Raw genomic sequence first — 22,186 nt, 5'->3', positions numbered from 1 at the left:
TATTGGAGTGATTGTTCAGTTATGTGCCGTTTTACTGAGAATTGTTGAATAACCTCCATTTTTATTTTATTTTTTGGACGGTATCATAGGTATGAATGCAGCTTAACGGACTTCCAGATAGTAATCATTGTGGTAGATGGGGATATAGTTTATGATCCTGGTGGTCAGCATACCAATGTCGGGATCCTGTCCACCAGAATGTCTGCAGGGGGCCCAGGATTATTCCCACTTGTGGCTGTCCATGATACGCATAAAGTGGGAATATAACCTGTGGTGATAGCAGCGAGCCCGAAAGGTGCTTCGATGCGCTTGCTCCCCCGGCGGCTGGGATCCCAGTATCTGTATCCTGACCGCCCGTCACTCATACCCAACCTGGGTAGCCGTATGAAGCAGTGAATAGAGTGGAGAAGAGCCAGCGAAGAAGTTGTCCGTGGCAACCAATGTATCTGCTCTGAAGTAACATTTATCAAGTGCTTTCTATAAAATTGCAACTTCTCCGCTGGCTCACCTCTACTCTTTTCACTTCTTCACCACAATGTTCCCCATGTAGGAAGTATTGACAGGATCCATGAGCATGAACACTGCACTTACATAAATGTACTGTTATCATGTGTCTGTTTCGTAACTTTCTGGGACCAATTCAATTGATTTAGAGAATTGATCCCGTCTATAGTTGCCTGGAGATAATTCAGTTGTTTTGGGCGGCCAGCCCTGAGGCTGCACTTACTGATTTCTTCTCACACACACCTGACATGTTCACATCGCCCAGATTTCTGTTGTGCTTTGGGGCTGGATGTTGCATAACTTCATCGGTCTTGGCACTAGGCACAGCTGCTTAATGTAGTTATTCCCATTCATTGGGGTCGATTCAATTCGGCAATTTATGAATAGCGCCGGGAATTAGCTCCCGACGCTATTTAATTCAGCTCCAGTTAAGTCGGCCATGGCCCGTTCTCGCCGACTAAACAGGTTGAATTGTCGGGAGACGGGCATGCTCCGACTTAACTCCCCGGCGCGAGGCTGATTCCCGACAGAATTAGTCTTGCGCCAGCCGCGAGGCAGCACTTTTGTCGGGTTTCTTCTCTCATCCCCCGGGGATGAGAGAAGAATTCCCGACAATTGCGGGTAACTAGCGGCTGAATTGAATAGCTAGTGTTCACTCTAGGAGTGAAAAGGGGCAGGGCGCCGGACTCCGGGGGCACATGTGCGCGCGCGGCGAATGCTGGGCTTCCCACAGCCCTCTCCCAATGCGTGAATGGATGCCGCGCGCATGGGCACGGCATCTATACACGCCGGGAGGGCAGGGAGTGGGCGGCTGTTCTAGCAGGGCGCCGCAAAAGGGGCAGGGTGGGTTTTGCCTGCTAAAAAACGGGCAGGGCGCAGCTCCCTGCTAAAACAGCCTAGAGTGAACACTAGAATAGCATCGGGAGCTAATTCCCGGCGCTATTCATAAATTGCCGAATTGAATCGATCCCATTGTGTCAGAATGTGGCCATAGCCACCAGAGCAGGGCTGGTGCACAAATAATTGAACTGGCTCCTGAACTCCTTTAGAATGATACTAGTTCTCTGACTCTTGAATTGCCCCTCTTTGTATTGTTGGCACTACCTTCACCTGTAGAGCCAGGTAAATGGATTTGCCAATACGTTACAATATGTGCCAGATGTAGGAAAAGCACCCACCGGAATGTTTACTAGGCAGCTTGCTGCAGACAATTGTTACGCTGATAGGGCCTGACATGTGTGGCGGACTAGCCCTGTGCTGGGCGTCCCCCCGCATGTCAGAGTGCGATCTGAATTACCCCGGTAACTGTTCTGCTGCACAATATTGTGCACAGTATTTATTTTTCACCAGTTATTTATATAGCGCGCACATATTCCGCAGCGTTTTACAGGGAATAATTGTTCATTCACATCATTATGTGGTTTGTATGGATTTCTGGAACATCTGTCTGATGTTTCTGCTGACGGTTCATTTAAAAATGTCCCATCTGTGACAATCTTTGGGCATGGAAAATGAAGTCTCTAGTATACACACAATCTGATGTTATCAAGATTTAGTTACTGTGAAAATTAAGGTTTAGGTTACTATGTGATACTACTTCTGTAGTAGCGCAGTATTACAAAACATTCCCTGTTATAGTGCAATTTTAATAATAATTTTATATAGCGCTCTTTCTCCAATAGGACTCAAGGCGCTTAACAGATACATAGCATAATATAGTACAGAAAATGACGTACGGAACAGCTCTTCATAAAATACAGAAGCATGAAGATACTAAAGGGACAAATTGGTTTAAATGATGTGGTTATACTGACTCTACCTTTTATGCGCAATACAGTTTCTCTGACGTCCTAAGTGGATGCTGGGGACTCCGTCAGGACCATGGGGATTAGCGGCTCCGCAGGAGACAGGGCACAAAACTAAAGCTTTAGGATCAGGTGGTGTGTACTGGCTCCTCCCCCTATGACCCTCCTCCAAGCCTCAGTTAGGTTTTTGTGCCCGTCCGAGCAGGGTGCAATCTAGGTGGCTCTCTTAAGGAGCTGCTTAGAAAAAGTTTTTAGGTTTCTTATTTTCAGTGAGTCCTGCTGGCAACAGGCTCACTGCATCGAGGGACTTAGGGGAGAGAAGTTCAACTCACCTGCGTGCAGGATGGATTGGCTTCTTAGGCTACTGGACACCATTAGCTCCAGAGGGAGTCGGAACACAGGTCTCACCCTGGGGTTCGTCCCGGAGCCGCGCCGCCGACCCCCCTTGCAGATGCTGAAGATTGAAGGTCCAGAAACCGGCGGCAGAAGGCTTTTCAGTCTTCATGAAGGTAGCGCACAGCACTGCAGCTGTGCGCCATTGTTGTCACACACTTCACACCAACGGTCACGGAGGGTGCAGGGCGTTGCTGGGGGCGCCCTGGGCAGCAATGTATAATACCTTATTCTGGCTAAAAATACATCACATATAGCCCCTGGAGGCTATATGGATGTATTTAACCCCTGCCAGGTCTCAGCAAAACGGGAGAAGAAGCCAGCCGAAAAGGGGGCGGGGCCTATTCTCCTCAGCACACAGCGCCATTATCCCTCACAGAAAGGCTGGTGGGAAGGCTCCCAGGCTCTCCCCTGCACTGCACTACAGAAACAGGGTTAAAACAGAGAGGGGGGGGCACTTATTTGGCGATATGTATATATATATTAAAATGCTATAAGGGAAAAACACTTATATAAAGGTTGTCCCTGTATAATATAGCGTTTTTGGTGTGTGCTGGCAAACTCTCCCTCTGTCTCCACAAAGGGCTAGTGGGGTCCTGTCCTCTATCAGAGCATTCCCTGTGTGTGTGCTGTGTGTCGGTACTTGTGTGTCGACATGTATGAGGACGATGTTGGTGAGGAGGCGGAGCAATTGCCGGTAATGGTGATGTCACTCTCTAGGGAGTCGACACCGGAATGGATGGCTTATTTAAGGAATTACGTGATAATGTCAACACGCTGCAAGGTCGGTTGACGACATGAGACGGCCGGCAAACCAATTAGTATCTGTCCAGGCGTCTAAAACACCGTCAGGGGCGTTAAAACGTCCTTTTACCTCAGTCGGTCGACACAGATACGGACACTGACTCCAGTGTCGACGGTGAAGAAACAAACGTATTTTCCTTTAGGGCCACACGTTACTTGTTAAGGGCAATGAAGGAGATGTTACATATTTCTGATACTACAAGTACCACAAAAAAGGGTATTATGTGGAGTGTGAAAAAACTACATGTGGTTTTTCCTGAATCAGATAAATTAAATGAAGTGTGTGATGATGCGTGGGTTTCCCCCGATAGAAAATTATTGGCGGTATACCTTTTCCCGCCAGAAGTTATGGCGCGTTGGGAAACACACCTTAGGGTGGATAAGGCGCTCACATGCTTATAAAAACAAGTGGCGTTACCGTCTCCAGATACGGACGCCCTCAAGGAGCCAACTGATAGGAGGTTGGAAAATATCCTAAGAAGTATATACACACATACTGGTGTTATACTGCGACCAGCGATCGCCTCAGCCTGGATGGGCAGCGCTGGGGTGGCTTGGTCGGATTCCCTGACTGGAAATATTGATACCCTTGACAGGGACAGTATTTTATTGACTATAGAGCATTTAAAAGATGCATTTCTATATATGCGAAACTCTGGCATCAAGAGTAAGTGCGATGTCCATATCTGCCAGACGATGTTTCTGGACACGACAGTGGTCAGGTGATGCAGATTCCAAACGGCACATGGAAGTATTGCCGTATAAAGGGGAGGAGTTATTTGGGGTCGGTCCATCGGACCTGGTGGCCACGGCAACAGCTAGAAAATCCACCTTTTTTACCCCAAGTCACATCTCAGCAGAAAAAGACAGTCTTTTCAGCCTCAGTCCTTTCGTCCCCATAATATCTGCTCAGGGATAGAGGTAAGGGAAGAAGACTGCAGCAGGCAGCCCATTCCCAGGAACAGAAGCCTTCCACCGCTTCTGCCAAGTCCTCAGCATGACGCTGGGGCCGTACAAACAGGTGCGGTGGGGGGTCGTCTCAAGAGTTTCAGCACGCAGTGGGCTCACTCGCAAGTGGACCCCTGGATCCTACAAGTAGTATCCCAGGGGTACAGATTGGAAATTCGAGACGTCTCCCCCTCGCAGGTTCCTGAAGTTTGCTTTACCAACGTCTACCTCCGACAGGGAGGCAGTATTGGAAACAATTCACAAGCTGTATTCCCAGCAGGTGATAATCAAAGTACCCCTCCTACAACAAGTAAAGGGGTATTATTCCACACTATATTGTGGTACTGAAGCCAGACGGCTCGGTGAGACCTATTCTAAATGGAGTCACTCAGAGCAGTGATAGCGAACCAGGAAGAAGGGGACTATATGGTGTCCCTGGACATCAAGGATGCTTACCTCCATGTCCAAATTTGCCCTTCTCACAAAGGGTACCTCAGGTTCGTGGTACAAAACTGTCACTATCAGTTTCAGACGCTGCCGTTTGGATTGTCCACGGCACCCCGGGTCTTTACCAAGGTAATGGCCGAAATGATGATTCTTCTTCAAAGATAAGGCGTCTTAATTATCCCTTACTTGGACGATCTCCTGATAAGGGCAAGGTCCAGAGAACAGTTGGAGGTCGGAGTAGCACTATCTCAAGTAGTTCTACGACAGCACGGGTGGATTCTAAATATTCCAAAATCGCAGCTGTCTCCGACGACACGTCTGCTGTCCCTAGGGATGATTCTGGACACAGTCCAGAAAAAGGTGTTTCTCCCGGAGGAGAAAGCCAGGGAGTTATCCGAGCTAGTCAGGAACCTCCAAAAACCAGGAAAAGTGTCAGTGCATCATTGCACAAGGGTCCTGGGAAAAATGGTGGCTTCTTACGAAGCGATTCCATTCGGCAGATTTCACGCAAGAACTTTTCAGTGGGATCTGCTGGACAAATGGTCCGGATCGCATCTTCAGATGCATCAGCGGATAACCCTGTCTCCAAGGACAAGGGTGTCTCTTCTGTGGTGGCTGCAGAGTGCTCATCTACTAAAGTGCCACAGTTATGCATTCAGGACTGGGTCCTGGTGACCACGGATTCCAGCTTGAAAGGCTGGGGAGCAGTCACACGGGGAAAACATTTCCAGGGAGTGTGATCAAGTCTGGGGACTTCTCTCCGCATAAATATACTGGAGCTAAGAGCAATTTACAATGCTCTAAGCTTAGCAAGACCTCTGCTTCAAGGTCAGCCGGTATTGATCCAGTGGGACAACATCACGGCAGTCGCCCACGTAAACAGACTGGGCGGCACAAGAAGCAGGAGGGCAATGGCAGAAACTGCAAGGATTCTTCGCTGGGCGGAAAATCATGTGATAGCACTGTCAGCAGTTTTCATTCCGGGAGTGGACAACTGGGAAGCAGACTTCCTCAGCACGACCTCCACCCGGGAGAGTGGGGACTTCATCGAGAAGTTGTTTCCACATGATTGTGCACCGTTGGGAAAGACCAAAGGTGGACATGATGGCGTCCCGCCTGAACAAAAAACTGGACAGGTATTGCGCCAGGTCAAGAGACCCTCAGGAAATAGCTGTGGACGTTCTGGTAACACCATGGGTGTACCAGTCGGTGTATGTGTTCCCTCCTCTGCTTCTCATACCAAAGGTACTGAGAATTATAAGACGTAGAGGAGTAAGAACTATACTCGTGGCTCCGGATGGGCCAAGAAGGACTTGGTACCCGGAACTTCATGAGATGCTCACAGAGGACTCAGGGCCTCTGCCGATAAGAAGGGACTTGCTTCAGCAAGTACCATGTCTGTTCCAAGACTTACCGCGGGTGCGTTTGACGGCATGGCGGTTGAACGCCGGATCCTAAGGGAAAAAAAAAAAAAAAAAAAGGCATTCCGGAAGAGGTCATTCCTACCCTGGTCAAAGCTAGGAAGGAGGTGACCGCACAACATTATCACCACATGTGGCGAAAATATGTTGCGTGGTGTGAGGCCAGGAAGGCCCCACGAAGAAATTTCAACTCGGTCGATTCCTGCATTTCCTGCAAACAGGAGTGTCTATGGGCCTCAAATTGGGGTCCATTAAGGTTCAAATTTCGGCCCTGTCGATTTTCTTCCAGAAAGAATTGGCTTCAGTTCCTGAAGTCCAGAAATTTGACAAGGGAGTACTGCATATACAACCCCCTTTTGTGCCTCCAGTGGCACTGTGGGATCTCAACGTAGTCCTGGGATTCCTCAAATCACGTTGGTTTAAACCGCTCAAATCTGTGGATTTGAAATATCTCACATGGAAAGTGACCATGATGTTGGCCCTGGCCTCGGCCAGGCGAGTGTCAGAATTGGCGGCTTTGTCTCACAAAAGCCCATATCTGATTGTCCATTCGGACAGGGCAGAGCTGCGGACTCGTCCCCAGTTTCTCCCTAAGGTGGTGTCAGCGTTTCATCTGAACCAGCTTATTGTGGTACCTGCGGCTACTAGAGACTTGGAGGACTCCAAGTTGCTAGATGTTGTCAGGGCCCTGAAAATATAGATTTCCAGGACGGCTGGAGTCAGGAAAACTGACTTGCTGTTATCCTGTATGCACCCAAAAAACTGGGTGCTCTTGCTTCTAAGCAGACGATTGCTAGTTGAATGTGTAGTACAATTCAGCTTGCACATTCTGTGGCAGGACTGCCACAGCCAAAATATATAAATGCCCATTCCACAAGGAAGGTGGGCTCATCTTGGGCGACTGCCCGAGGGGTCTCGGCTTTACAACTTTGCCGAGCTGCTACTTGGTCAGGGGCACACCCTGGCTGAGGAGGACCTGGAGTTCTCTCACTCGGTGCTGCAGAGTCATCTGCACTCTCCCGCCCGTTTGGGAGCTTTGGTATAATCCCCATGGTCCTGACGGAGTCCCCAGCATCCACTTAGGACGTCAGAGAAAATAAGATTTTACTTACCGATAAATCTATTTCTCGTAGTCCGTAGTGGATGCTGGGCGCCCATCCCAAGTGCGGATTGTCTGCAATACTTGTACATAGTTATTGTTACAAAAAAATCGGGTTGTTATTGTTGTGAGCCGTCTGTTCAGAGGCTCCTACGTTTGTCATACTGTTAACTGGGTTTAGATCACAAGTTATACGGTGTGATTGGTGTGGCTGGTATGAGTCTTACCCGGGATTCAATATCCTTCCTTATTGTGTACGCTCGTCCGGGCACAGTATCCTAACTGAGGCTTGGAGGAAGGTCATAGGGGGAGGAGCCAGTACACACCACCTGATCCTAAAGCTTTAGTTTTGTGCCCTGTCTCCTGCGGAGCCGCTAATCCCCATGGTCCTGACGGAGTCCCCAGCATCCACTACGGACTACGAGAAATAGATTTATCGGTAAGTAAAATCTTATTTTTACAGAAATCTAATATACGTTCTCATGAAACCACAGGGATATTTTGGGACCAGTCCATTGGCCTGTTCTTTGCCACTTTTAAATATGGAGTCTTGCGTTGACATACAGTTTAGAATGGAGTTTCAGGAGTCGAGCTCCTTTTGGCAGAGTGTATGAATGTCACTTTCGTAATAACGTGTGTAAATTTGTATACACAACATGTCCTTCAGGCTTGTTTCAGTCTGGAGTTCTACACTGGAGATTCTCCCAGAGACCATTGCAGCCAGTGTGAACTAGTTGAGGTTATTATCCATATCTGGGGTATTTGGGGGGTTGGGGAGCAAATAAAAATAAATAAAAAATCCAAACTCTATTCATGTCCATTTTATTTTAGTTTAACTCCGTTCTATAAATCCAAATTCTGTATAAACATAAGTTCTTACAATAATGCTTCAGCCTTTGTATTATGACTCTCAGCATTTCCCTTAAAGTAATATTGGATTGCATTATTATTTGCTTAGTGTCAACGCAGTTTGCAAAGTTGTAACAACTGGAGCATTGTGTTCTATTGCATGCAGTGGTCATATAACAGGTAGAGCTGACAAGACTGCAGTGTAAGTGTGTAGTACAAGTTAAAGTACTGACAACCCTTTGTTAAATAATATCACTAATAGCTTAGTTCAATATACTACTTTTATGCATTGGTAAAGTAATGCCTGTCTTTTCTCAAAGTTCAGACTGTGATTCAGCTTTGTTTTGCTAGGAATGTTTGTTTTGTTTTTCTTTTTTATTGCTTCTTGCCTGTGGGTTCTTCCTGGTACCAAAGACAAATATGCAAGGGTACAGAACAGGAGACATTGGGGTATATTCAATTAAAGTCTGATCCATTTCGACATGAATTTGTCGGAATGGATCCACCAGGCTCTATTCAATGAACGGCAATTTGGCCTTTCCTGACCATTTCAATTCGACTTTAAAAAAAAAATCGGATTGAGATGAAGGTGCTGAGAGAGGGAGACCAGCGGCTACAGCAGCGTAGTTGGAGGATGGGGCACCGCCGCCAGACCTCACAGCAGTGTCCACCTGACTCCAGCAAGTAGGACCTCGCTTGCTGGAGCCAGATGGACGCTGCAGTGAGCGGCTGCGGTGCCCCATCCTCCTGCTACGTTGCTGTAGCCGCTGCTCTACCCCGTCTCCCCACAGTGTAAGTCTGGCAAGTAATGAGTGTCCCACTGGTGTAACATAGGTTATCCTGGCAAGAGTCTGTGCAGCTAGCATGGAAGATATGGAAGCTGTTGGGGTAAATGGCTATTGGCAAGTGTATGATGCTGTAGCTGCTGCTCTCCCCTGTCTCCTCCTCTCAGCACCATCATTTCCTTCCGACTTTTTTTAAATTGGATTTGACCCCGTTTCCGACAGAAGCATGCGCATCGGCAGCTATTCCGTCGATCCACGTGCCTTCCGACAAGTCAAATTCCCCGACTTGTCTGATTTTTTTTTTCTCTATCGTCCTAGTGGATGCTGGGGTTCCTGAAAGGACCATGGGGAATAGCGGCTCCGCAGGAGACAGGGCACAAAAAGTAAAGCTTTTTCCGATCAGGTGGTGTGCACTGGCTCCTCCCCCTATGACCCTCCTCCAGACTCCAGTTAGATTTTTGTGCCCGGCCGAGAAGGGTGCAATCTAGGTGGCTCTCCTAAAGAGCTGCTTAGAAAAAGTTTAGCTAGGTTTTTTATTTTACAGTGATTCCTGCTGGCAACAGGATCACTGCAGCGAGGGACTGAGGGGAGAAGGAGTCAACTCACCTGCGTGCAGGATGGATTGGCTTCTTGGCTACTGGACATCAAGCTCCAGAGGGACGATCACGGGTACAGCCTGGATGGTCACCGGAGCCACGCCGCCGGCCCCCTTGCAGATGCTGAAGACAGAAGAGGTCCAGAATCGGCGGCTGAAGACTCCTGCAGTCTTCAAAAGGTAGCGCACAGCACTGCAGCTGTGCGCCATTTTCCTCTCAGCACACTTCACACGGCAGTCACTGAGGGTGCAGGGCGCTGGGAGGGGGGCGCCCTGGGAGGCAAAATGATTACCTATAAAGGCTAAAAATACCTCACATATAGCCCTAGAGGCTATATGGAGATATTTAACCCCTGCCTAATTTCTCTAAATAGCGGGAGACGAGCCCGCCAGAAAAGGGGCGGGGCCTATCTCCTCAGCACACGGCGCCATTTCCTCTCACAGTTCCGCTGGTCAGGACGGCTCCCAAGTCTCTCCCCTGCACTGCACTACAGAAACAGGGTAAAACAGAGAGGGGGGGGCACATTTATGGCGATAATTTGATATAACAAAGCAGCTATAAGGGAGCACTTATTATAAGGCTATCCCTGATATATATATAGCGCTTTTGGTGTGTGCTGGCAAACTCTCCCTCTGTCTCCCCAAAGGGCTAGTGGGTCCTGTCTTCGTTAGGAGCATTCCCTGTGTGTCTGCTGTGTGTCGGTACGTGTGTGTCGACATGTATGAGGACGATATTGGTGTGGAGGCGGAGCAATTGCCAAATATGAGGATGTCACCCCCTAGGGAGTCGACACCGGAATGGATGCCTTTATTTATGGAACTACGGGATAGTGTCAACACGCTAAAGTAGTCGTTTGACGACATGAGGCGGCCGGACAATCAATTAGTGCCTGTCCAGGCGACTCAAACACCGTCAGGGGCTGTGAAACGCCCTTTGCCTCAGTCGGTCGACACAGACCCAGACACAGGCGATGACTCCAGTGGTGACGGTGACGAATCAACCGTATTTTCCAGTAGGGCCACACGTTATATGATTTTGGCAATGAAGGAGGCGTTACATTTAGCTGATACTACAGGTACCACTAAACAGGGTATTATGTGGGGTATGAAAAAACTACCTATAGTTTTTCCTGAATCAGAAGAATTAAATGACGTGTGTAATGAAGCGTGGGTTGCCCCTGATAAAAAACTGATAATTTCAAAGAAATTATTGGCATTATACCCTTTCCCGCCAGAGGTTAGGGAGCGCTGGGAAACACCTCCTAGGGTGGACAAGGCGCTAACACGCTTATCTAAACAAGTGGCGTTACCCTCTCCTGAGACGGCCGCACTTAAAGATCCATCAGATAGGAGGATGGAAAATATCCAAAAAAGTATATACACACATGCAGGTGTTATACTACGACCAGCTGTAGCGACTGCCTGGATGGGCAGTGCTGGGGTAGTTTGGTCAGAGTCCCTGATTGAAAATATTGATACCCTGGACAGGGACAATATTTTACTGTCGTTAGAACAAATAAAGGATGCATTTCTTTATATGCGTGATGCACAGAGGGATATCTGCACACTGGCATCACGGGTAAGTGCTATGTCCATTTCGGCCAGAAGAGCTTTATGGACGCGACAGTGGTCAGGTGATGCGGATTCAAAACGGCATATGGAAGTTTTGCCGTATAAAGGGGAGGAGTTATTTGGAGTCGGTCTATCAGATTTGGTGGCCACGGCTACAGCCGGGAAATCCACCTTTCTACCTCAAGTCACTCCCCCACAGAAAAAGGCACCGACTTTTCAACCGCAGCCCTTTCGTTCCTTTAAAAATAAGAGAGCAAAGGGCTATTCATATCTGCCACGAGGCAAAGGTCGAGGGAAGAGACAGCAACACGCAGCTCCTTCCCAGGAACAGAAGCCCTCCCCGGCTTCTACAAAAGCCTCAGCATGACGCTGGGGCTCCTCAAGCGGACTCGGGGATGGTGGGCGGTCGTCTCAAAAATTACAGCGCGCAGTGGGCTCACTCGCAGGTAGATCCCTGGATCCTGCAGATAATATCTCAAGGGTACAGGTTGGAATTAGAGACGGATCCACCTCGCCGTTTCCTGAAGTCTGCTTTACCAACGTCCCCCTCCGAAAGGGAGACGGTTTTGGAAGCCATTCACAAGCTGTACTCTCAGCAGGTGATAGTCAAGGTACCTCTTCTACAACAAGGGAAGGGGTATTATTCCACTCTTTTTGTGGTACCGAAGCCGGATGGCTCGGTAAGGCCTATTCTAAATCTGAAGTCCTTGAACCTGTACATAAAGAAGTTCAAGTTCAAAATGGAGTCACTCAGAGCAGTGATAGCGAACCTGGAAGAGGGGGACTTTATGGTATCCTTGGACATCAAGGATGCGTATCTCCACGTTCCAATTTACCCCTCACACCAGGGGTACCTCAGGTTCGTTGTACAAAACTGTCACTATCAGTTTCAGACGCTGCCGTTCGGATTGTCCACGGCACCTCGGATCTTTACAAAGGTAATGGCCGAGATGATGATTCTTCTTCGAAGAAAAGGCGTATTAATTATCCCATACTTGGACGATCTCCTAATAAGGGCGAGGTCCAGAGAACAGCTAGAGATGGGATTAGCACTGTCTCAAGAAGTGCTAAAACAGCACGGGTGGATTCTGAATATTCCAAAATCCCAGTTAATGCCGACAACTCGTCTGCTGTTCCTAGGGATGATTCTGGACACGGTTCAGAAAAAGGTTTTTCTCCCGGAGGAAAAAGCCAAGGAGTTATCCGAGCTTGTCAGGAACCTCCTAAAACCAGGAAAGGTGTCTGTACATCAATGCACAAGAGTCCTGGGAAAAATGGTAGCTTCTTACGAAGCAATTCCATTCGGCAGATTCCACGCAAGAATTTTCCAAAGGGATCTGTTGGACAAATGGTCAGGGTCGCATCTTCAGATGCACCTACGGATAACCCTGTCTCCAAGGACAAGGGTGTCTCTTCTGTGGTGGTTGCAGAGTCCTCATCTATTGGAGGGCCGCAGATTCGGCATACAGGATTGGATCCTGGTGACCACGGACGCCAGCCTGAGAGGCTGGGGAGCAGTCACACAAGGAAGAAACTTCCAGGGAGTATGGACGAGCCTGGAAACGTCTCTTCACATAAACATTCTGGAACTAAGAGCAATATACAATGCTCTAAGCCAGGCAGAACCTCTGCTTCAGGGAAAACCGGTGTTGATCCAGTCGGACAACATCACGGCAGTCGCCCATGTGAACAGACAGGGCGGCACAAGAAGCAGGAGTGCAATGGCAGAAGCTGCAAGGATTCTTCGCTGGGCAGAGAATCATGTGATAGCGCTATCAGCAGTGTTCATCCCGGGAGTGGACAACTGGGAAGCAGACTTCCTCAGCAGACACGATCTTCACCCGGGAGAGTGGGGACTTCATCCAGAAGTCTTCCACATGCTGGTAACCCGTTGGGAAAGACCAATGGTGGACATGATGGCGTCTCGCCTCAACAAAAAACTGGACAGGTATTGCGCCAGGTCAAGAGATCCGCAGGCAATAGCTGTGGACGCGCTGGTAACGCCTTGGGTGTACCAGTCTGTGTATGTGTTTCCTCCTCTGCCTCTCATACCAAAAGTATTGAGAATTATACGGCAAAGAGGCGTAAGAACGATACTAGTGGTTCCGGATTGGCCAAGAAGGACTTGGTACCCGGAACTTCAAGAGATGATCACGGAAGATCCGTGGCCTCTACCTCTAAGGAGGGACTTGCTTCAGCAGGGTCCCTGTCTGTTTCAAGACTTACCGCGGCTGCGTTTGACGGCATGGCGGTTGAACGCCGGATCCTAATGGAAAAAGGCATGCCGGAAGAAGTCATTCCTACTTTGATTAAAGCAAGGAAAGAAGTAACCGTGCAACATTATCACCGAATTTGGCGAAAATATGTTGCGTGGTGCGAAGATCGGAGTGCTCCGACGGAGGAATTTCAACTGGGTCGATTCCTACATTTCCTGCAATCAGGATTGTCTATGGGTCTCAAATTGGGATCTATTAAGGTTCAAATTTCGGCCCTGTCGATTTTCTTTCAAAAAGAATTGGCTTCAGTCCCTGAAGTCCAGACCTTTGTGAAGGGAGTGCTGCATATACAGCCTCCTGTGGTGCCTCCAGTGGCACCGTGGGATCTCAATGTAGTTTTGGATTTTCTAAAATCTCATTGGTTTGAACCACTAAATAAGGTGGATTTGAAATATCTCACTTGGAAAGTGACCATGCTTCTAGCCCTGGCTTCTGCCAGGAGAGTGTCAGAATTGGCAGCTTTATCTTACAAAAGCCCATATCTGATTTTCCATTCGGACAGGGCAGAACTGCGGACTCGTCCGCATTTTCTCCCTAAGGTGGTGTCAGCATTTCATCTGAACCAGCCTATTGTAGTGCCTGCGGCTACAAGTGACTTGGAGGACTCCAAGTTACTGGACGTTGTCAGAGCATTAAAAATATATATTGCAAGAACAGCTGGAGTCAGAAAATCTGACTCGTTGTTTATATTGTATGCACCCAACAAGATGGGTGCTCCTGCGTCTAAGCAGACGATTGCTCGTTGGATCTGTAGCACAATCCAACTGGCACATTCTGTGGCAGGCCTGCCACAGCCTAAATCTGTAAAGGCCCACTCCACAAGGAAGGTGGGCTCATCTTGGGCGGCTGCCCGAGGGGTCTCGGCATTACAACTTTGCCGAGCAGCTACGTGGTCAGGGGAGAACACGTTTGTAAAATTTTACAAATTTGATACTCTGGCTAAGGAGGACCTGGAGTTCTCTCATTCGGTGCTGCAGAGTCATCCGCACTCTCCCGCCCGTTTGGGAGCTTTGGTATAATCCCCATGGTCCTTTCAGGAACCCCAGCATCCACTAGGACGATAGAGAAAATAAGATTTTACTTACCGATAAATCTATTTCTCGGAGTCCGTAGTGGATGCTGGGCGCCCATCCCAAGTGCGGATTATCTGCATAAATTGTACATAGTTATTGTTAACTTATTCGGGTTATTGTTGTAGGAAGCCATCTTTCAGAGGCTCCGCTGTTATCATACTGTTAACTGGGTTTAGATCACAAGTTGTACGGTGTGATTGGTGTGGCTGGTATGAGTCTTACCCGGGATTCAAAATCCTCCCTTATTGTGTACGCTCGTCCGGGCACAGTACCTAACTGGAGTCTGGAGGAGGGTCATAGGGGGAGGAGCCAGTGCACACCACCTGATCGGAAAAAGCTTTACTTTTTGTGCCCTGTCTCCTGCGGAGCCGCTATTCCCCATGGTCCTTTCAGGAACCCCAGCATCCACTACGGACTCCGAGAAATAGATTTATCGGTAAGTAAAATCTTATTTTTTTTTATATCGGCTCGGAAGGGGTTCCGACCTATTCAATCCCCGGCTTTTTTATCAAACTGCCGTCTTTCCGGCAGTTTCGACTTCAATTGAATATACCCCATTGTAGTGTTAAGTGATATCAAACCTGGAATGGAAACGGTCTACTACATTTAGGTAGAAGCATCTATATTTGACACTGTGTGTGTGTGTGTGTGTGGGGGTGTTTCAATTGGTATTACCCACGGCTGCTAAACCTGGTCTAGTGTTCACGTTATGCTGTTTCAGCAGGACACCGACAAAATGTGCTCTCCCCTCCTAGCAGCTCCCCGCTGGAAGAGCCTGCCCTCTTCTGTCCTCGCACGCAGGACGCAGAATTCCGTAGATGGGAACAGTTTTGGCATATCGATCACCAGGGTTGGCTGGTTTAAACCACATGGTTTAAAAACAAAAAACAAACCAAAACATATGCTGTGACTACAGGCACAACACCTTAAAAAAAAAAAAAAAACTATTGTAAAGAAATCCCTGGTGGTATTCCACATTTTTGTTGCTTGTGGTCTTCATCTAAGTAAGCTGAAGCAATGCAGTAGCTCACACACAACAAAGATATAAGAAGGTGAATCAGATAAGAGAGGTGCTAAATCTGCCTAGCATCAAGCTTCTCCCCCAGCATTCCCATAGGACAGATAAAAAACAGGTGCTGGGCACGCCCCTAACAATGACTGCACCGGCCGCCCACGCCCCGTCTGTGGACTGAACCGCCCACTTGCATTACGTGCACGTGACACGCCCCCTATTTGCATAGCCACGCCCCCTTTTGCCACGCGCACACTGCTTCACCGCGCACACTTGTGCCCCTAACGGGCCCGTGCCCTGCCCTTCCCGTCCGCTAGAGTGAACACTACATAGCAATGTTTCACAGTATTATAACAGGATTAAAAAAAATTTTCATCAAAACGTTAATGCAAAGAAAAATTGGTTTAAACCCCAAAAAAGCGGCGTTGTGGTTTTTCTCGTTTTTTTTATTTTAATTTTTTTTTTTTTTTTTCTTCCAACCCTGTCGATCAGACGGTGAATAGATTCGTGTTTCCTTAAGTTTTTTTTGCGGACAGGGCGCAGAAGTAGAGGGGAATTATGTGCGCATGCCGAAGGCTCTCCTTAGACTGATGAGGAAGGTGGGGGCCCAGCCCTGTCGACATCTCTGTTGGGGCAGCACCCTCAAAGTCACTATAAGAAGCGTGCCTCAGCTATCGACGTCACTGATGGTGGGGTGTGCTGGAATTCCCCGTAGCTCTCCATTTAATGTGAATAGATTACTCCATGTGGCGACAGGCAGGCTGTTTTGGCAGGGCACACTTCCCTTTAAAAATCGCCATGGCACCCTGCTGAAACAGCCTAGCGTGAATACTATAGATGTCTCTGTATCTGTTCAGTGAGTGGAGAGTTAGAGTACAGCCAGCTCGTCTGTAAGATGCCAATGGGTCTGTACCTGCCTCCTGCTCGCATTCTAGCGGGAACACTACTGTCTGTTTGGGCATGACATGTGCAAGAAAAAAACAAAACCTTTGAATAACGCCCCCTGATCTCCCATCGCTTTAGATGGGAGATCAGACACATAGAAACAGTTGAATTGCCCCATAAAGCTGGGTACACACTGTGCTGTATGTTGTTCGTACAGTCGACAAGCGATATATATCGCTCATGCATCAGCTTGTGTATACAGCTGATATGTCTGTGTGAACGACATCTTTCACAGCCACTACATGACCTGTTGCAGGAACCTGAGACTATGGGCTTGATTCAATACAATGCGAGTTGAATAGCGCCGGACATTAGATCCCGGGGCTATTCAATATAGCACGCTGTCATATCTGAAGACAGGATTTATTCTCTCACCCACTGGGGAATGCGAGCAGAAATCCGACAAGTGCTGGCTCGATGCTGATTTTTGCCCTTAGCGGGTCTCCCGACAAAACACCTTGCTTAGTCTGGTATAATGGGCATTCGTCGATTTACCATTGCGCTGTATTGAATAGCCTCGGAAGCTAATTCCCGGGGTTATTCAACTTGTATTGTATTGAATCAAGTCCAATTGGTGAGATTCAATGACTGAGACGCAGGCAGCCACTAGATCGCGCCCATACAGAGCTATTCAATTGTAGTTCCGTTCAGGTGCGATAGCTGCCAGCGTCTGCATTTCAGCTCGCACTCCTTGGCGGTGGTGAGGATATGAATGAAAAGTGACCCATTTCGACGCCCAAACGGCACTGTTTGCAATCGTGCCCAGCATTTTCTCTGACGTCCTAGTGGATGCTGGGGACTCCGTAAGGACCATGGGGAATACACGGGCTCCGCAGGAGACTGGGCACTCTATAGAAAGATTTAGGACTATCTGGTGTGCACTGGCTCCTCCCCCTATGACCCTCCTCCAAGCCTCAGTTAGATTTATGTGCCCGGCTGAGCTGGATGCACACTAGGGGCTCTCCTGAGCTCCTAGCAGAAAGTATAGTTTTAGGTTTTTTATTTTCAGTGAGACCTGCTGGCAACAGGCTCACTGCAACGAGGGACTAAGGGGAGAAGAAGCGAACCTACCTAAGTGGTGGTAGCTTGGGCTTCTTAGGCTACTGGACACCATTAGCTCCAGAGAGATCGAACACGGGACCCGACCTCGTCGTCCGTTCCCGGAGCCGCGCCGCCGTCCCCCTTACAGAGCCAGAAACAAGAAGGTGGTCCGGAAAATCGGTGGCTGAAGACTTCTGTCTTCTCCAAGGTAGCGCACAGCACTGCAGCTGTGCGCCATTGCTCCTCATGCACACCACACACTGCGGTCGCTGATGGGTGCAGGGCGCTGGGGGGGGGGGGGGGGCGCCCTGAGCAGCAATAATAACACCTTGGCTGGCAAAACTAACACCATATATAGCCCCAGAGGCTATATAGGTGTATATTAACCCCTGCCAGAAACGATAAAATATCGGGAGAAAGCCCGCCGAAAAAGGGGCGGAGCCAACTCCCTCAGCACACTGGCGCCATTATTCCCTCACAGTTCCGCTGGAAGGAAGCTCCCTGGCTCTCCCCTGCAGTCCTGCACTACAGAAAGGGTAAAAAAGAGAGGGGGGGCACAAATTAGGCGCAGTGTATGTATGTATGTATATATATATATATATATATATATATATATATATATATAATAGGCAGCTATTGGGGAAAACACTCTGTATAGTGATATCCCTGTGTTATATAGCGCCCTGGTGTGTGCTGGCATACTCTCCCTCTCTCTCCCCAAAGGGCTTTGTGGGGTCCTGTCCTCTGTAAGAGCATTCCCTGTGTCGGTACTGATGTGTCGACATGTATGATGAGGATAATGATGTGGAGGCGGAGCAAATGCCTGTGAATGTGATGTCACCCCCTGCGGGGTCGACACCAGTGTGGATGGACTTATGGAAGGAATTACGTGACAGTGTCAGCTCCTTACATAAAAGGTTTGACGACATAGGACAGCCGGCTACTCAGCTTGTGCCTGTCCAAGCGTCTCAAATGTCATCAGGGGCTGTAAAACGCCCGCTACCTCAGATGACAGATACAGATGTCGACACGGATACCGACTCCAGTGTCGACGATGATGAGACGAGTGTACCCTCCAATAGATCCACCCGTTATATGATTGAGGCTATGAAAAATGTATTACACATTTCTGATGATACCCCAGGTACCACAAAAAAGGGTGTTTTGTTTTGTGAGAAAAAACTACCAGTAGTTTTTCCTGCATCTGACGAACTAAATGAGGTGTGTGAGGAAGCGTGGACTTCCCCAGATAAGAAATTGATCATTTCTAAACGGTTAATGGCTGCATACCCTTTCCCCCCAGAGGATAGGTCACGCTGGGAAACACCCCCTAGGGTAGATAAAGCGCTGACACGCTTATCAAAGAAGGTGGCACTACCGTCTCCGGATACGGCCGCCCTAAAAGAACCCGCTGATAGAAAGCAGGAAAGTACCCTAAAAGCTATATACACACACTGGCATTATATTGAGACCCGCTATTGCATCAGCTTGGATGTGCAGTGCTGCTGCTGCGTGGTCAGACTCCCTGTCGGAAAACATTGATACCATGGATAGGGACAATATTTTGCTAACGATTGACCATATAAAAGACGCGGTCTTATACATGCGTGATGCACAGAGGGATATTTGCCGGCTGGCATCAAAAATAAGCGCTATGTCCATTGCCGCCAGACGGGCGTTATGGACTAGGCAATGGTCAGGTGATGCCGACTCCAAGCGGCACATGGAAGTTTTATCCTATAAAGGGGTGGAACTTTTTGGGGAAGGTCTTTCAGACCTAGTTTCCACAGCTACTGCTGGGAAATCGACCTTTTTGCCACAGGCTACCCCACAGCAAAAGAAGGCACCGTATTATCAAGTACAGTCCTTTCGGCCCCAGAAAAATAAGCGGGCTAGAGGCTCATCCTTTCTGCCGAGGGGCAGAGGAAGGGGGAAAAAGCTGCAGCACACAGCTAGTTCCCAGGAGCAGAAGTCCTCCCCTGCGTCCGGTAAGTCCACAGCATGACGCTGGGGCTGCTCAGGCGGAATCGGGAACGGTGGGGGCACGTCTCAGGTTTTTCAGCACACAGTTGGCTCTCTCACAAGTGGATCCCTGGGTCCTTCAAGTAGTATCTCAGGGGTACAGGCTGGAATTCGAGACGTCTCCCCCCCCCCCCCCCCCCCCCGCCGTTTCCTAAAATCTGCCTTGCCGGCAACTCCCTCTGCCAGGGAGGCAGTGTTGGTGGCTATTCAAAAACTGTATTCACAGAAAGTGATTGTCAAGGTACCCCTCCTTCAGCAAGGAAAGGGTTACTACTCCACAATGTTTGTGGTACCGAAACCGGACGGTTCGGTGAGACCCATCTTAAATTTAAAAGCCTTGAACACTTATATCAAAAGGTTCAAGTTCAAGATGGAATCGCTCAGGGCGGTTATTGCGAGCCTGGAGGAGGGGGATTACATGGTATCCCTGGACATCAAGGATGCGTACCTGCATGTCCCCATTTACCCTCCGCACCAGGAGTACCTCAGATTTGTGGTACAGGACTGTCACTATCAGTTCCAGACGCTGCCGTTTGGGTTATCCACGGCACTGAGGGTCTTTACCAAGGTAATGGCCGAAATGATGATACTCCTTCGCAAGAAGGGAGTTTTAATTATCCCGTACTTGGACGATCTCCTGATAAAGGCGAGGTCCAAAGAACAGTTGATAGTGGGGGTGGCACTTTCTCAGGAAGTGCTACAACAGCACGGCTGGATTCTAAACATTCCAAAGTCACAGCTGGTCCCGACGACACGTCGTCTTCTGTTCCTGGGAATGATTCTGGACACAGACCAGAAAAGAGTGTTTCTTCCACTGGAAAAAGCCGAGGAATTGTCATCTCTGGTCAGAGACATCCTAAAACCAGGAAAAGTGTCGGTACATCAATGCACACGAGTCCTTGGAAAAATGGTAGCTTCGTACGAAGCAATTCCATTCGGAAGGTTCCACGCAAGGACGTTCCAGTGGGACCTGTTGGACAAATGGTCCGGGTCCCATCTCCAGATGCAACAGCGGATAACCCTATCGGCCAGAACCAGGGTGTCGCTGCTGTGGTGGCTGCAGAGGGCTCATCTACTAGAGGGCCGCAGATTCGGAATACAGGACTGGGTCCTGGTGACCACGGATGCCAGCCTTCGGGGCTGGGGGGCAGTCACAAAGGGAAGAAATTTCCAAGGACTGTGGTCAAATCAGGAGATTTCTCTTCACATAAATATCCTGGAGCTAAGGGCCATTTACAATGCCCTAAGCCAGGCAAGACCCCTGCTTCAAAACCAGCCGGTACTGATCCAGTCAGACAACATCACGGCGGTCGCCCATGTAAACAGACAGGGCGGCACGAGAAGCAGGATGGCGATGGCAGAAGCCACAAGGATTCTCAGATGGGCAGAGAATCATGTGTTAGCACTGACGGCAGTGTTCATTCCGGGAGTGGACAACTGGGAAGCAGACTTCCTCAGCAGGCACGACCTCCACCCGGGAGAATGGGGACTTCATCCAGAAGTCTTCCAAATGCTGGTCAACCGGTGGGAAAAACCACAGGTAGACATGATGGCGTCCCGCCTCAACAAGAGGTTGAAAAGATATTGCGCCCGGTCAAGAGACCCTCAGGCGATAGCGGTGGACGCTCTAGTGACACCATGGGTGTACCAGTCGGTTTATGTGTTTCCTCCTCTACCTCTCATACCCAAGGTACTTAGAATAATAAGAAGGTGAGGAGTGAAAACCATACTCGTGGTTCCGGATTGGCCAAGAAGAGCTTGGTACCCGGAACTTCAATAGATGCTTACAGAGGACCCTTGGCCTCTGCCGCTCAGACGAGACCTGCTGCAGCAGGGACCCTGTCTGTTCCAAGACTTACGGCGGCTGCGTTTGACGGCATGGCGGTTGAACACCGGATCCTGAAGGAAAAGGGTATTCCGGAGGAAGTCATCCCTACCCTGATCAAAGCCAGGAAGGATGTCACCGCAAGACATTATCACTGCATTTGGCGAAAATATGTTGCTTGGTGTGAGGCCATGAAGGCCCCGACGGAGGAATTTCAACTGGGTCGATTCCTGCACTTCCTGCAAGCAGGGGTGACGTTGGGCCTCAAATTGGGGTCCATAAAGGTCCAGATTTCGGCTCTGTCGATTTTCTTCCAAAAAGAACTGGCTTCACTGCCTGAAGTTCAGACTTTTGTCAAAGGAGTACTGCATATTCAGCTTCCTTTTGTGCCCCCAGTGGCACCTTGGGATCTCAATGTGGTTTTGGCATTCCTGAAATCACATTGGTTCGAACCACTTAAGACTGTGGATTTAAAATATCTCGCGTAAAAAGTGGTCATGCTGTTGGCCCTGGCGTCGGCCAGGCGGGTTTCAGAATTGGCAGCTTTGTCTTGTAAAAGCCCTTATCTGATTTTCCATATGGATAGGGCAGAATTGAGGACTCGTCCTCAGTTTCTCCCAAAGGTGGTCTCGGCTTTTCACTTGAACCAACCTATTGTGGTGCCTGCGGCTACTAGGGACTTGGAGGATTCCAAGTTGCTGGACGTAGTCAGGGCCCTAAAAATTTATGTTTCCATGATGGCTGGAGTCAGAAAGACCGACTCGCTGTTT

At 48.9% G+C, this 22,186-nt stretch overlaps 1 protein-coding gene across 2 annotated transcripts in view; it reads left to right on the top strand.

Moving 5' to 3' along the window:
- Positions 1-22,186, top strand: part of HSPA4 (heat shock protein family A (Hsp70) member 4) — a 123,116-nt gene that overhangs the window by 902 nt on the left and 100,028 nt on the right. The window lies entirely within an intron of this gene.

This window comes from Pseudophryne corroboree, chromosome 6 (genome assembly GCF_028390025.1).
Source record: "Pseudophryne corroboree isolate aPseCor3 chromosome 6, aPseCor3.hap2, whole genome shotgun sequence".
Classification (NCBI taxonomy): domain Eukaryota; kingdom Metazoa; phylum Chordata; class Amphibia; order Anura; family Myobatrachidae; genus Pseudophryne; species Pseudophryne corroboree.
Note: the sequence above shows the minus strand (reverse complement) of the source record. Positions and strands in the feature narration are given on the sequence as shown.